The following is a 17,453-nucleotide window of genomic DNA, read 5'->3' on the forward strand; positions in this document are numbered from 1 at the left end:
TTAACTCTAAAATGAACATCCATCCCTTTTGTATGTAAAATAAAATATAATAATGAATTTGCAACAAGAATAATCATCCATTTTGTATGTAAAATGAACTTCCATCCGTTTTGTATGTAAAATAAAATATAATAATAGATTTGCAACAAGAACAACCATCCCTTTTGTATGTAGAATGAACCTTTAATAAATACCTTGTCGGAAATTTGCGCCTCTACGATATTGTCATCTGAGTGAGTATAATGATTAAAGATGTAGGAAGATGGGATTGTAAAACCTTCTTTACCGATTGAGGAATCCATTAACAAAACAAAAACTAACGTATACAAACCCAAACACGTTAATGAGGGTGTCCGGTAAAACAACGACAGTGATGAACATGATTGCTCTTCACTGTTGTGTCTGCACGGGCTGCAGAGGGACATCGGCACGCAGTTGCGGCGGTATCAGCATGGGGGTGTGGCGGCGGCGTCGACACGGGTTGCGAAGGAATAGTGGCACGAGATGAGGCTACGGTGGTGTCCACGGACAGCGGTGTTTTGACTGTGTCTGAACGGCATTAGGGGGAATGACGGCGTTATGATGCGTCGAACAGCTGTCTTTGACGGCGAGTTTTAGATGTGGACCGGAGATCGGGTGATTTTGTTGAAATTGGAAGTAACCGTACATAGTGTGAATGTATTTAATTGCTAATCCTAATTTTTTAAATTTTAAAATTTGAAATTAAATAATTAATTAAAAATTTAATTTTTAATTTATCTTTTTTTTAAATTCATTATTAACATTCTTTACGATCATTGTTTTTCTACACTTTCTCTAAAAAAATTCCTATAAATTCAGAATTTGGGCTTGAAATCATGTTTAACAACTTAGAATTATACTATTTTGGTTTATATATTATGAAAAGTTAGCACTAAAATTGTTCAAAGGACTCATTATTAGTCATATACATACATTGATTCAGAACTAGTCACAAAAAAAAAAATACATTGATTCAGAACTCGTCACTTTATATAACTCTCTTTTTTCGTCGAAAACTTTGAGTGCATAAAGGAAATAATAAGATTCAGAATCTAAATCTCAAAAGTAAGTATTTAATAAAAAGGGGGCATGCAATGATGCATGAGAACCAATACGGCAGGACCATATCATGCAGCTAGTATTATGCAACATGCATGAATTAGCTATAGATATTATTATATTTATTCATTGGTTGATATATTTGTGATGGTTCAAGTAATTAAAATTTAAATGTGGTCCTAATATAGTGCAGAGACTTTCGGAATGGAACCTCATTATTGTTGACCCAAAAGAATGATAGAGTAGATGGATGGCCGTTGTTTCATTGGGGTGTGGCAGCTCCCAAATCTCCAACTGGGGTGGGACCCACACCACACCACACATCATTTTCGGGCATTGATGGAGTTGGGCCCCTCCTTCCATGGTGGTCATGAATGATCCAGCTTTTTGTGTGTGGGTCTGGGTCCTTCTTGCAAGATAACCATCAAAATGGCCCCTCACGCATTAATCAATTTTATTCCAATTTAACTTAATTGTGTGATGATCACACTGTTATCTAATAGTTTAGAATTTGATTTTTTGTTATCAAAAGATTAATGCAGGACAAACGAAAAAGAAAACTTGTTTAAAAAAAATTCATGCTTAAAAATGACTATTGCAAGAAACACGTGTTAGAAATTAATATTTCTTTACCTAATTTTAGCTAATAACTTAAATTTTTAGAATAAACAATTAATTTTAGACAAAAAATAATTAATTCTTTTGTTAATTTTCTATTTTTATGTACTATTAATTATTAATGTACGTGATAAATTTTATCATGTAATATTTAACAATTACAAATTAATAAAGAGATTAATTTAAATCACTTTAATATTTTAAAAAAAATTAATCAACATATTACGTCTTTTAAAACTAAATTAACTCAAATTTAATATTTTTAAGATCATTTTAAACATTAATATGTGTATATAATCTACTATATATAAAGATATGAAAGAAGAGAATTATTATACAAATTTTCTTTTTTAAAATATTTTTATTATATATAATTTATAAAAAGATATTTTATTAACTCCAAAAATTGAATTGATAACCTTTTAACTTTATTCTAATATACTTATTATTTTAATTAATCTCAAATTTCTTTTTACTATCCATAATTATTTTATAAAGATACATTATTTTTTTTGTCAGGTAAAATATATATAAACACATATATTTATCAATACACTAGTGGAAGTAAATGTGTTTGGGTTGTGGCCATGGGTGGAAGACGGCCACTTGTGTTTCGGTTTGTTTTAAATTTGGTTTGGCTTGTTTTATTAAATAGGTCAGTTTTAGATTATTTGAAGAGTTTATTAATTAAAAAAAGTTAAATTATAAGCCTTTTAAAAAGTTTTAAATTGGTTCGTTAAAATATTTTTTTTATATAAAAATAAATTATTTTTGGTTTGAATTTTCAATTATTTATGCATATGAAACAAAATAAAATAGAATCAATAATTAAAATTAATTAAGATTGTAATTTTTTTTAAAAAATATTTATAATTATAGATTAAAAATATAATTATGATATATAACTAACCATTGATATATAAATGAATTATGCTTTATAAAGTATAAATTATAAATTTTAAAATACATATAATGTTAATTTAGATTTTTTAAGTTTATTATTTTAAGTTTATTATTTTAAATTATAATTTTTAAAACAGATTTTTTAAATAGACTTATGAATTTGTCAAACATTTAAATAAATCTGACTTAAACTTAAAAAAATCTATAAAAAATAACAAATTTAAATTTATATTAAATTATTTATTTACAACATGGATCAAGTTTGTTTAACCAAAAACTTGGCTCAGCTTGATCAATTTCCACCACCAGTGGTGGCGTGGTCTCATGATCATCATGTCATACTTTTCAAACCTCAGCATGTGGAGGCCTCGGAACACAGTAGAAATGAAGAAAGGAGGAGGCTTCTCACTCATTGGATAAGGAAAGGTAGTTGCTCCTTTAATTTGTTCGTTTCTCTCTCCATTAATTCAAACTATCTTCTCCTCGCTCCTCATAGATCACATATTCACGTTACCTCATAACAATGGATAGCATATAGCCATATATATACTTTTGAGTTAATGGGGAAAATAATCCTTAAAAATTCACATGTGAACCAAATTAATCTTCAAAGATCAAAGATTTTGAATTGAATTAGTCTTTGAAAAATATAATATTAAATTAAATAAATATTTTAATTTTTTTGTTAACTAAATAATGATGTCATATTATAAAATAATAAGTTGACATGTTGTGTCAATGACACATTGACACATGACATATTACCTATTATTTGAGATATTATAAATTTATATAAAATTAAATTAATCTTTAAAAATATGCGTATAATTCATTTATATCTCTAAAATTTTAAAAAATGAGCCAAGTTAATTTTTAAATAAATTTCTTATTTTTTTTATAATCTTAAATTATTAATATTTCTTAATTCTACTATTTTTAATGTCATTTATTATATCATACTAAACAAAATTCTATTCACATAAAATAATAAAAATATTAGATAGAGTTAAGTATTTTTTTGTCTCTAAAGTTTGGGGTGAAAATTAAATTCGTCTCCGACTATTTTTTGTTATTAAAATCATTCTCAACGTTACAAAATGTTATAAAATTGTTCTTTTTTATTTATTTTTACCAAATTACCCTTAACAATTAATAAAAATAATAAAAATAATATTAAAAAATAAAAACAAAACCCTACCCATCCCACCTTGATGTCTCTTCACTGTCTTCCCTTCTCATCCCCTTCTTTCTACCATTCTCTTCGAAACCACCTCCTTCCTAATCCCCCCCCAATTCTTCATCTCGTCATCTCCGTCACCCTACCATCTTCACCCCTACCTCCTTTTCTACCTTCTTCTCCCTCTCCATTACTAACTTCAACCCTTCCTCCATCAGCGTTGGCCTCGCCTTTCTCATCTTGACCACGACCACTTCTTCGGTGATCCCAGCCTCTCCTTAGCCCTCAATAACAACCATGTCGGCATCGACCTCAACGACGTTGTTTCAACTCAGGCAGCCAATTTGGGTCTCCTACTCCAGTGCGGCCGCCGCCATCAGCTCCATCACTATTGTTGAGCTTCTGGTGGTGAGGGGAGTTGCTCTTCCCTCTCTCTCCCTCTCTCTCGATCTGTTCATATCTTCAGCCACAGCTATGACAGCGCCAGCAATAGCTTCCTGCATCGTCGCTTTTTTCTCATCTTTTTCTCAACTGCGACGACAACGGACGGCAACAACACCACCTTTGAGTTCACTATTTCTATTTTCATTCTTCTTTTCTTTATTTTTTTTAAAGAACATAAACATTATTTTTTAATTTTTTTTTAATTTCGGTTGTTATTTTAGATCTGAAGTTGCTGTTGATGATTGCTGAATTGTTGTTTAATCTAAAACTTTTGTTGATTTATTTTATGGATGTTGTTGTTGCTATTGCTTAAAGAAAAGGGTTAAGGGTAGTAGGTAGGTGATAGTGATTTAGGATGATGAACGGGTAATAGAGAGAAAGAAAGTGTGATGGTTATAGTGGCAGTGGTGATGATTATGGTGGCAGTGGCGATGGCAATGAGAAAAAGGAAAGGGAGAGAGATGCGTAGCAATGATGACAATGATGCATAAATTTCTTAATATTGTTCTTGAAATTTTGGTTGATTGGATTTGTTGAGCTTCACTGTTTAACCTTGATGATAAATTTAATTTGATAACCCTGTTACTAATTCAATGCTCAATCTTGCTTTTATTTTTTTTTTGTTGTTAAATTTTCTTGATGCTAAATTTTGTACTCTGATTTTTTCTTTTTTTTTTTATTGTAAATCATTCTGATTGAAGGTGAGGATGAGGGTGAGGGTTTTTTTTAATTTTTGTTTAAGGATAAAATTGTCCGAAAAATATTATTTATGGACAAAAGGACAATTTTATAACGTTTTGTAACGTTGAGGATAATTTTAATAACAAAAAAAGTCGGGGACAAATTTGATTTTTACCCCAGACCTTAGGGACGAAAAAAGTACTTAACCCTATTAGATATTATTAATTTTATTTACCTTTTGTCTTTGACAACTATGTATTTAAATTATAATTATTCTTCAAAGTAATAATAAAAAATTAAATATTATCAAATACATTTTTTTTAGTTTGTACCTATTAAAAAATCATTTTAATTTTAATTTACAAACATAATTTCTTCCATTTTTAAAATTTTATCTTTCAAAAGCCAACTTTCACTACATCAAATCTAGCTGATAACAACTTTTTGTCAGCCACTATAAAAAAGGTTTATAGTTACAATGATAAAAAAGGTGATCATAGGTCTATAGTCACAATTTTTTTACTGTGACCTATTTTGGCGTGACCATAGATCTATTGTCACGTTTTTTTCTATGGTCACGGTTGCAGTGTTTAAATAATGACACCTTAGACCACATTTTTTTACCGTGACCATAACCTAAAACCGTGACCAGAGTTTATTTATGGTCATCCTATTTTAAAATCGTGACCATAACTTACTCTATGATCACCATTTTGAAAAACTATGATCATAGCCTAATATATGGTCACGGTTTTAGCGTGACCATAACTTATCTATAGCCACCCTATTTTAAAACCATGACTATAGCCTACTCTATGGTCACCCCCTATTTCAAACCGTGACCATAACTTACTTTATGGTCACTTTTTTGTAAAACCATGACCATATGCTGATATATGGTCACGGTTTTAGGGTGACCATAGATATGGTCACCCTATTTTAAAACCATGACCATAACTCACTCTACGATCACCCTTTTGAAAAATCGTGACTATAGCCTTATCTATGGTTACAGTGTTAGCATGACCATAGCTTATCTATGGTCACCCTATTTTAAAACAGTGACCATAGTGCACTCTATGATCACCATTTTAAAAGATTGTGACCATAGCCTTATCTATGGTCACCCTATTTTAAAACCGTGACCACAGCTTACTCTATGGTCACCTTTTTGAAAAATCGTGACCATAGCCATATATATGGTCACAGTGACCACAACTTATTTATGGTCTCCGTATTTTAAAACCGTGACCAGAGCTTATTCTTTTTTTTTTTGAGATTTATTTTTTTAAAGCATAATCACATTCCAAAATTATCATAATCACAAAATAAGTCTAAAAAGGAGAAATTCAAGAAATCTAAATCATAAAATTTATATTATAAGCTAGATATATTTAGTCCAAACAACATAAATCAAAATAGGGTGTAATTTATCCATTACATGTAATTTCAGGTAAAGTCTCTTAAAAAAAATTATAGAAGATATTAAAACATTACATTTAGATAACTAAAGTATATATCAGACTCGTCCCATCTTATATTTCTATGAAAAATAATATTTTCTTCACATTGTGTCTTATTGCTAGGAAAAAAAACATGTTAAAACAAAAGAAAAATACTTTTGATAATATAATACAGTTGAGTAATGAATATGTGATGCAAGTTTAATAAGTCAATCAATATTAGAAAGCACTATACTAATAAGTCAACCAACAATAGAAAGGCTAAAACGTAAAAAAGAAAAAAAATTCCAATGACAATAAAGGAAAAAAAGTTTAATAAGTCAACTAATGTAGTGGTGTGTTACTTTATTTAAATCTGGCACCAATGCTCTAAGCATACCATCCTTAATGAGTTTTTTATTTGAAGAAGACTTGCCAACATCAAACTTCCATAGTTAACTATTACAGTAGTCTAGTACATACTAAGTACAACAACAACAAACAACCTTCTTCTAACAAGCTAAATTCTATAGTAGATTAGCTTAAGGCCAATAAATCAACAGTAAAGTTAATGTCAACAGCAATCAGCCACTATTAGTGTAACTACTAATTTGTACAGTACTTACTTCCAGATCTTTTGGCATATGACTCGATCCAAATGAAGGAAGAATGTTTCGCCACACATCATTTGGTACACTATTGGTGTCAGGCAGAGATTGTTGGGCAACTTTCTATCATAACTTGCACTTGTTCTGCACTCGTACCAGCATTGACTTGTCACAACAACGTTTAAATCAAGTTTGTTAAACCATCCAACTTACAAGTTAAGTTATTTTGATTTTTCTCCATAGTTGAAACCATTTCAGTATGTTGTTGTTGCATTTGTCGGATTTGCTTATCCTTTTTAAGAGAGGATTTTGTGATTGATTGACCATAAAAATAAATTCTACCATGCCTCTCCTTTTTAAAAACTGTTTGAACTGCTTCATCATTACTGTATCCTGCTTGCTTCAAATTTTGAAGATGATCCTATTACACAAATAATATCAAAATAAGTTCATGCACCCAAATGTTAAAAATAAAAATAGTTAAAACATTTCTTTTTAGTGTACATTTTTAAGAAACTAAACAACTCATAATCGGCTCTTGCGTTCTCGAATCAGGCTCCTTTTTTATTTGTACGAGTTATAACAAACATCTCAGAATGTGATGGATCTTTATTGTCCTCCTTCTTTGCATGCTATAAAGAAACCATCAACATGTGACTAAGTCAACACAAATAATATGAAAGATGCAAAGATACTTAAATGTGAAGCACAAATATAATACCAATTCAGCGCGTACTAATTCAAAGCTAACTGAATCCATTTGATGATTCCATTTTTTCTTAGATCTATTTTCACGATTTTGGTCAGAAATGACCTACATTTTGTTGCAATGTAAAAATACATAAATAGAGTCATTTAGATACACATTACAAACATTAAAGCCAAGAAAGTAAGTTTAAAATATCTTACATTAACGATATCAAGCCTTCACAACTGAACTAATTTTCGAAAATGAAGTTCAGATATAATCATTGGATGATTTTTCATCATCTCTCTGAATGAGTTATATGGTGTATAGTGACACTTTTTAATGCGTTTTTTAAATTGTTTCCATGACTCTCCAATAGTATCTATCACCCAAGGCTCAACATCACTTGGAATATTATATTTAGACTAGAAAGATGCAAAGAATTACATTATTTTACCATGCATGCTAAGCCCAATACTAAACAATTTAAAAAAGAGAATGATCTACTCACCTTTGCATAATTTAACATTGAAGTTTTAGTCTCACTGGACACAGCTTACCAACTGGTATATAATAACATGACTAAATTAGAGTTTCTTGCAAGTGTACCCAAGAAACTACTAAACAATTGAACATATGTCTTTGTTGGGCCTATTGGTTTGTCGTTGTACCATTTTAACTCTATCGATGTCTCTATAGAATGAATATGCTTGAGTTGGGTGGGAGTATGAGTTTTTTTCTTTTTGCTACCTATTTCCAATGTCATTACTAGAGAATATTAACAAAAATATTAATCTAATAAATAAAAAAATAATCTAATAAAGAAAAGAATTGGGTGGGTATCTTTCACTATTTGCTATTGAAGCTAGGGATAAAAGCATTACTATTGTGATTGTCACTACTATCACCAATACTTGGAATGTGATCATCATAATCACATATAAAGAATTCATATAAAGTTATAGCTGGGATAAGAGACTCGAACTTGTGTTCTTCTTTTTCATTGGCATCTTCTTCATTCGATTTCTTCATTGGCATCTTCTTCTTAGTCGGCTTCTTGCTTTGACCCTTACCTTCGTTGATTTTCATCTTGGCTTTATCATCTTCCACCTTCGATTTCTTCATTGGCACCTTCTTCCTAGTCGGCTTCTTACTTTGACCCTCATCTTCATTGGTTTTCATCTTATCTTGATCATTTCTTCATTGGATTTCTTCGTTGGCATCTTGATTTGACCCTCACCTTCATTGATCATTTCGTCTTCATTGTTTGTTATCTTCTTCGTTTACATTTTGCTTTGACCCTCATTGTCAATTTTTGTCACCTTTTTTGTTAACATCTTGCCTTTTTTCTTTGTCTCATTTTTGCTATTATCCCCACATGCCAGCTAATACATGTTCCCATTTGATTTGAAATTTTTTTAGCAATGCATAAACACTCGTGAATTGAATTTTTCCTAAATTATTTACTAGACTCCTCATCTTCAAGGGACTTCTTTGTGACTCTATTTGTGATAGGGTCCTTATCCTTTTCATTTGAAATTTATTTCATTGTTCATTATGTATAAAAAAAAAAGAGAGTTCAAATAAAGCATCAACATAATTCAATTACAAAAAAAGAGGTCAAATTAAGCATCAACATAATTGAATTACAAAAAGAGAGGACAAATAAAGCATAAACATAGTCCAAGACCTTATAGTCACTAATTTTTTTCATCACTGTCAAACTCATCAGACTCTATTTCTTTGTCTTTAGGTTGGAGCTTGTTTGGTGCCACGTCAACAATAGTAGGTCGCATACCCTATCTAACCAAGTCTACCTCACCAATATCACTTAAGGATATCGGGCTATTCGCAGATTCATGTGGCTCTCTTACGTTAGGATCAAACTGTAATTGGATACCAACGTTAAACAAGTCTCTTGGAACCATTTTCATCACATAATACTTTTGAAAAATTTATGGATCTTTCACATAAAAGCAATGACGTGCTTGGTTTTCCAACACAAATGGTTCTTCTTGGTAACATCTTTTGTTGAAATGAACGTATGTCAAACCAAAATTATCTTCCTCGGCCATACACTACTCACACTTAAATAACACAACTTTAAATTGGCTATAGTAATCTAACTCAACAATATCCATGTTTCTACCATAATATCTTATGTTGGACTTGATTGGCTTTTTGTCCTTAACAGTGACACTACTGTTTTACATTTATCGCATCACTTCTCATCGCTTGGTATGAAATTTGTACCCATTGATGACATAAGTAGAAAATGATTTTGCAACTTTATTTGGACCCTTAAACAATTGTCATATCCAACTGGGAACATCATACTTCATGGCATGTCCTATAAACCATTCTAAAAAGTCTTCATTCTGATCTTTAATGACGTTCCACTTTCACTTCCGCTTGTCTTGATTTTGTTGTTCTCCATGTCCTCTACAAGGGATGTGTATTATTATGAAATGCTACCAAAATTAGTCTAAGAAATATAACAAATGAGAAGTTAAGATACCTCATATAAGGCTCCACATTAACGTAATTGTTCAATACATATGCATTAGCTTAAAGAAGTGATTTCTCATCCAAAATAATTAGTTGCCCTTTTTTTCCACCCAACGAAATTTTCTTGTTTGTGAACAAATTTGAATCAGGATCTTTGCTTGAAGTGTCTTCATCATTATTCTGAGATACTCTATTGAATCTTGTTTTCACTCCCTCATGCTAATATCTTGAACAAATAGTTAAACACTCTTCAGCCAAATAACCTTCTACAATTGACCCTTCTGGATGACTTTTATTATGAACATACCCTTTTAGTGTGCACATGTATCTCTCAATCGGATACATCCATCGAAATTGGACGGGACCACCTAACCTTACTTCATTAGCTAAATGAACCATTATGTCAAAAAGTTATTGGAAAAATCCTCTCCAATTGGCATAAAGTCTCTACAATCTCTGATTTCAAACCATTAATCTCTTTTAAAGAGATTTCCTTTTGACATAGCCGACGAAAAAAGGAACACAAGCGAACTAGAAGAACATCAACATGATCAGGAAGAATGCTCTTCATTGGTATTTGCAACAGGTAATGTAACATGAAATGAGCACCATGAGTCTTGTAACCGTAAGGCTTTCTCTCTTGTACACAACGAGAAATGTTTAAAGTACTTCCATTAGACAATTTTGTTTTCTTTAAAACACCACAAAAAATGGATTTTTTTTCCTTTGGTCATGGAAAAGAATGCTCTAGCAAGTTTTTTTTTTGCCATCCTTTGAATTCATTGGGTGCAGATTCTTTCGAATGCCCATCTCCTTAAGATCATAACGAGCCTTTGCATGATCCTTTCTCTTTCTAGAAATATCTAATAAGGTACCAACTATACTGCCAACTATGTTTTTTCTCTATATGCATTACATCAAAATTGTGTCTGATCATACAATTCTACCAATATGGTAACTTAAAAAAGATTGATCTTTTTTTCATTGGCCTTTATTTTTGTTTTACGTCTTTCCAAAAGCATTATCTACTGACTTTAGCATATTTAGAATCTCTTCACCTGTTAACATTCGTAGTGGATCCCTGAACTATGTTTTTCCGTTAAAAGATTGGTCCATGTAAACTGTCTTTTGGCTATGTTTCAAATAACAAAAAGAAGTATCATGGTTACAATAAGGGCAAGCTAGCTTTTCTTTGGTACTCCAACCGGACAACATCGCATAAGCTGAAAAATCATTAATTTTCCAAAGAAGTGCGGCATGCATTAGAAAAGTTTCATGTTTAAAAGAATCATTTGTATTTATCCTGATACCCAAAGCTCCTTCAGCTCTTCGATCAGTGATTGCAAAAAAATATCAATATTATTTTCTGGTGAACAGGGTCCAGGTATGAGCAAGGAGAGCATGCAATATTCTGACTTCATGGACATCCAAGGGAGAAAATTGTACACCATTAAGACAACTGGCCATGTGCTATGTGACACGTTCATAGTTCAAAAAGGATTAAAACCATCACTTGCCAAACCAAGCCTCAAGTTGCAAAGTTCTTTTGAAAAGTTTGGTACCGACTGTCCAGGTTCTTCCATGCTTGGCCATCAGCAAGATGCCTTATCCAACCGTCTTTCAAACACTGCTCATCATGCCACCTCAACGCCTCTGCTATGTCTAGGCACATAAAAGGCCTTTTAAGCCTTAGAATTAAAGGAAAGTATCTTAAGGTTTTCGCAGCAACCTTATGAACTTTCTTCGGAATCGCAAAGTCATCCTTGTTGCCATCCGTAGTAGGAGTCTCATTATATTGAGACTCTCCACAGATATGCCAAATTGAGTCATTTATATGCTCATTCTGATATAGAATGCAGTTATTAGGACATGCATCGATCTTTCCATATTCAAGACACAAGTATTTAACATATTCTTAGCTTTATTAAAAGAAGTGGGAATGTTCAAATCGGGTATAGCTTCTTTCAATAACTCCAAGATGGAGGTAAAAGATGTGTTACTCTAGCTGTAACACCCTACCACACAGAGCTTTACACCTAGGATACAAAACAAAGGTGGCGAGGCGCTACAACCTCTAAAATAAAATATAAATACGTATAATAGTCGAAAGAATGTAGTATACTAGGAGTCTTGAAGAATGGGTAAAACAAAATCGCAAAATTAAAAGTGCAACACTCAAGAAAGAGATTACTTGCGTACGAAGCAAACTAGAGTTCATAAACACACACACACACACACACACACACACACACACACACACACACACACACACACACACACACACACACACATATATATATATATATATATATATATATATATATATATATATATGTGTATGTATATATATATAGAGTCTTGCTAGGGAGCCAATGGCTTATTTGTACAATGTGTACAATGGGCTATATGAGTTACAAAATAAACATCACCCATAATATTCAGAATAACCGTCCGAGTACTAGGGATAATAAACATCTCATGTCATAAAACCACTCATCCCAAAAGCTTAAGTTGATTTTGGAGTTCACCAAGGATCGAACTCTTGAACTTTTAGATCTAGAGCTCTAATACCTTATCATGATACTACTCATCCCAGAAGCTTACGCTGATGGAAAAAGGTAACACTAATGGTTATACCTCTAATACTCTCTAAACCTCCATTGTACGCATTGTACAAATATTCCATTGGCTCCCCATACTTTTTCACACATATATATATATATATAGAGAGAGAGAGAGAGAGAGAGAGAGAAAGTAAGAGTAGAGGATTAAAATACAAAATATCAAGCTCCGAACTCAACCTGCGAAGCTAAGACTGGCCAGAGAATAGTTACATACGTATATATATAATTCATAACCCAAATACCATATGGGATGAGAACCGGAGGTTCTCAGCATGGTAAATGTGTCACGTACATAAGATATAAGGTCATGGGAATGCCAGAGGCAATCCTAGAACGCCGACACTTAGATTATAAAACTTAAAGAATTAAAAACGAAAGTCATAAGTAGGGGTGGTTGTCTAAGGTTCTAAACTTAACCAACTCTATCCAAAATCCTCAATTCTCCGTCTTTCCTCCAATCCTCCAACTCCGATGAAACTACAGACAGACAAACAAGCAAAGAAAGCACAGGTAGAATATACGTAATACATATATCAAATATAACAAATAGCATATTATAATCACTTAGGCAGTCCCAATTAATGCACAAGCAAGCAATTCAAACAATATGCATATGATGCATGCCTGTTATATGGCTGATGATATCATCTGTCGGTTATATAGCCAACCCGACATGTCCTGGTAGCTAACCATGGATTGAAACACCCATGCGGACTAAGTGGGTTTGAGCTACAACCCCCTTACTACTACCCGCTTAACCCAGAGCCAGTGGAATAACCACTACTGCAGCTACTATCCAGGCGGATGTTTAAAAGCTCAACCTAGAGCAAATGGAATAACCACTACTGCTGCTACTACCCAGGCGTCACAATCACTGACCTGGAGCAAGCAGGACGAACCACCATCATTGCTACTACCCAGGGTCTCAACACACATTCATTCAATTTAAATCAAGCATCATCATTATCAAATCTTAAACATTAACCTAGAGCAAGCAGGACGAACCACCATCCTTGCTACTACCTAGGTATCACAAACATACACTCATTTATTACTCCATAATTAAATTTATTTCTTCATACTCTTCTTCCCTATCTCATACCCAGAGCCAGTGGACATCACCACTGTCTACTACCCGGGACCACAATCACATTTATTTACAAACCAACATTCCCGTTCAACCTTTCAACTTATATCACCCCTTTAAAATCTTTCTTCACTTACAAGTTATTATCCTCTCAATGTTCAACTCCCTTTCTATAATTAAATTTAAGTTTAGGATATTAAGGAGTAAAAATATAGGTTTAGAAGTTCGAAATTAAGCTTTAAATCACCAAAATTTGTGTTTGCTGAAACAGGGGCCACGCGTACGCATAGGCCATGCGAAGACGTGGGAGTGCATTACTGAAAGGTCACGTGTAAGCTTATATTTTTCTTTACTCACGTACGCAAGCACCTTGCTCGCGTACGCGAGATGCCAACCCGACAAGGTTGGTTGCGTCGCATGCAGGTGGTCACGTACGCAAGCTATGCAGAACAGCAAAATGCTGAATGCTACAGAATTTTCAATTTTGCACTCCGAACTTTCGACGCGCATAACTTTTTCATTTCAAAATATTTTTCATCCGTTCTTCGAACGGCATAAACTTCACGAACCCAATTTTTATTTGAAATAAGTTTAAAAATAATTTGGGAGTCCGGAAGCCAAGTTATAACTCACCAATATTTGACCAAAAATCAGTTTTTCACAAAAACCTCAAACCTCAATTTTTATTAAAAACCAAACTCAAATCCCAGTTCCTATACATATATTCAGCACAAACACATACCATTTAAAATGCCAAAACTTCCACATCCTACCTCAATCAATTATACTCCTATATATACAATCTCATACTTAAATTCATCACTTAAATTAACAAGATTCATCAACAATCTATCACAAATACATATTCACCCTCATACCTTGTCAAACATCATTAATTTGTCATTTAGCATTTTATCCCCAATCTCAACAACAATCATCCAACCGATACTCAATTTATATCACAATCATCATCAAGGGTGCTAAGCATTAAACATACTCATACATTCCAACCTTTTCTATGGTCATCTAGCCTAAGTTTTCACAAGACATTACATATTAAATACGAGAAACCTAAACCATACCTTGGCCGATTTCTCCCCTAAGCCAAAAACACCCAAATTGGCAAGGTCACAAGCCTCCGACATCGAAACCTCAGCACCCAAGGCTTAAACAAGCATCCAGTCTCTTCAATTGAGTTCCAATCTCACATATACACTACCTAACACATATTATCACATTCACATGCACCAACTTAATGCTCATTCACAATTAACCAAGGAATTCACTAGGGTTTGAGGATCCTTACCTTGTATGTGCCTTAATCAAGCAAGAGCCTGCTAATTCTCCAAGCTGGATTGACCCTAGAACATCAAATTCACCCAAACCTCAACCTCTAAGCTACTAAATTTCGAAATTGAGAAGGAAGAAATTGAGAAAAAAAATGTGTATTTCTTACTATTATTTGAGTAGTTGTTGTCAAAGTTGTCTAAAAAAAAACAACACAAGAATTAACAATATAAATAAAACATCAAACTCAACTCTGATTTTTGTTGAGTAGTAATAGTGAAGGAGAAAAATAAATTAGTCCTACAGCGAGTAGTAGTGAAAAAAAAAAATAAATTATTGAATATAGTGTCTTTTTCTCATTACGAGTAAGTGTTAGTGAATACCAAAAAAATTGTAAGAGGCTATATAAAACACAGAAATTTGATTACATATCATTTATTTAAATTCAAACGATCACTAATTATATAAAAATAAAGTTTAAAAGTACTCTGAGAGTCTGAGTAGCCAATAATTATGTTAATCATGGTCGAATAAAAGTTCTAAACAATAATAACCTTTTACTGTTGTCACATATATATATATATATATATATATATATATATATATATATATATATATATAAAAGAAATAGAATAAACAAATTAAGGAAACGATGGAAAGTTGCATTGTTCATGAACAATAACTAGCTAATGAGTTAAGAAGCACCAGCTATGCCTACTGTTGAGGAATTCTGCTTTGCACCAATTGAATTTTGTCTCCACATAGGTTAAAGTAGAAGCAGGTTACCATATATAAACGCAACTTAAGTCAAGTCACACAGAAACTTTAAACAAGTTTGATTGAACTTGTACGTATCACCTATATATGGGCCCTGCAGATAGAAGCTAAGGAAGCTATTCTTGTAGTCTTGTAAGCTCTCTCACTTTGGTTTTTGATAGTCCATGTCCACCGTTGAGTTGATCCATATATTGTTAGGAATCTGAAATTATAAAGTTTAATCATTTTATTAGCTTTTATAAATTTATTAAATTTTTAACTAAGTTTTATTATTTTTATCTTTTAGAAAAAGTATAATTATTTTTATGTAGATAATCTATCTAAAATATAATTTATTTTAAATAATTCTAAAATAATCTTATTTTTCTATTAAATGAGATAAAAATAACTCGAATAACTAAAAATATAAAGGATAAATATATGTAAAAGACATTCTAAGCTCAAGTTAATATAAGTGAATTCCATAATAATTATTTTGTCTAGTCGGCCATTGATAAGAATTAAACTATAATAAAGTGATTTGATCATTAAATTCAAAACTAACTTATAACGTTGCATACATTATACAACCATTTGTAATCCGAGTTTAATTATCGGTAAAAAATCTTAGTCAAATTAATTATAATGGACGAATCAATAATAATTCTACAGTATTTTTTTTTTAAAATATTCTACAATTTATCTTAAAATACAAAAATAAATATTCGAATAATTTTTTATAATCTATTATATAAAATAAGAAGAATAAAGCTCTACATTCAAATAAAATACTTAATCAAATCTAACCAAGTTGTTATAACCGCTTTTTAAATTACGTACATTTTTCTTCTCCTTCTCCTTCTTCTCCTTCTCCTTCGCCTTACTAACATTTCAGTTGCTATTTTTTTTCCTTTTTTTTTCTCTTTTTTCTCTTTCGTTATCGTCATCACCACCACCGTCACTATCTTCTCCTCCTCTTCCCTTTTTTCGTTTGATTTCTTCTTTTCATTCATTTTTCTCCTCCTCTTTCTCCATTATCATCATCATCATTATCAGTATATCGTCATCTTTTTTATTGTTATCGTCGTTATTATTATCATTATCATTGGATTTTTGTGATATTAATGACATTGTCTGATTCAAAATTAATTTGGATGTTTCTGTTCATTGTTTAGTCTTGTTTGTGTCCTTGTTTTTTAACTGAGTTTGCGTGTCGCAATCATTAAGTAATTTCGGTGTAAAAATTAAGAAATTTATGTATATTTGTTAAAAAATTTCGGTGTATTTTTATTCTAATAAATTCTGCATAATTCATAACTCAGCATAACGATGAGGGGTCCAACCCTTCATTCTTCAAGGTGAGGGAGAATATTATCTACAATCTGACTAAAAAGCACACAATTTATCCAATTATTCTTACACATTAACTTGCTAATGAGATGTCGCAGTACTAAAGTGTGAATCATTTCATAACTACTTGCGTTAGGCCATAATAAATTACTCTAGGTCTTACAAATGCTTTTTTTTCTTTTTTATCATCATCATTATCT

Source organism: Arachis hypogaea, chromosome 12 (genome assembly GCF_003086295.3).
Source record: "Arachis hypogaea cultivar Tifrunner chromosome 12, arahy.Tifrunner.gnm2.J5K5, whole genome shotgun sequence".
In the NCBI taxonomy this organism is placed as follows: Eukaryota; Viridiplantae; Streptophyta; class Magnoliopsida; order Fabales; family Fabaceae; genus Arachis; species Arachis hypogaea.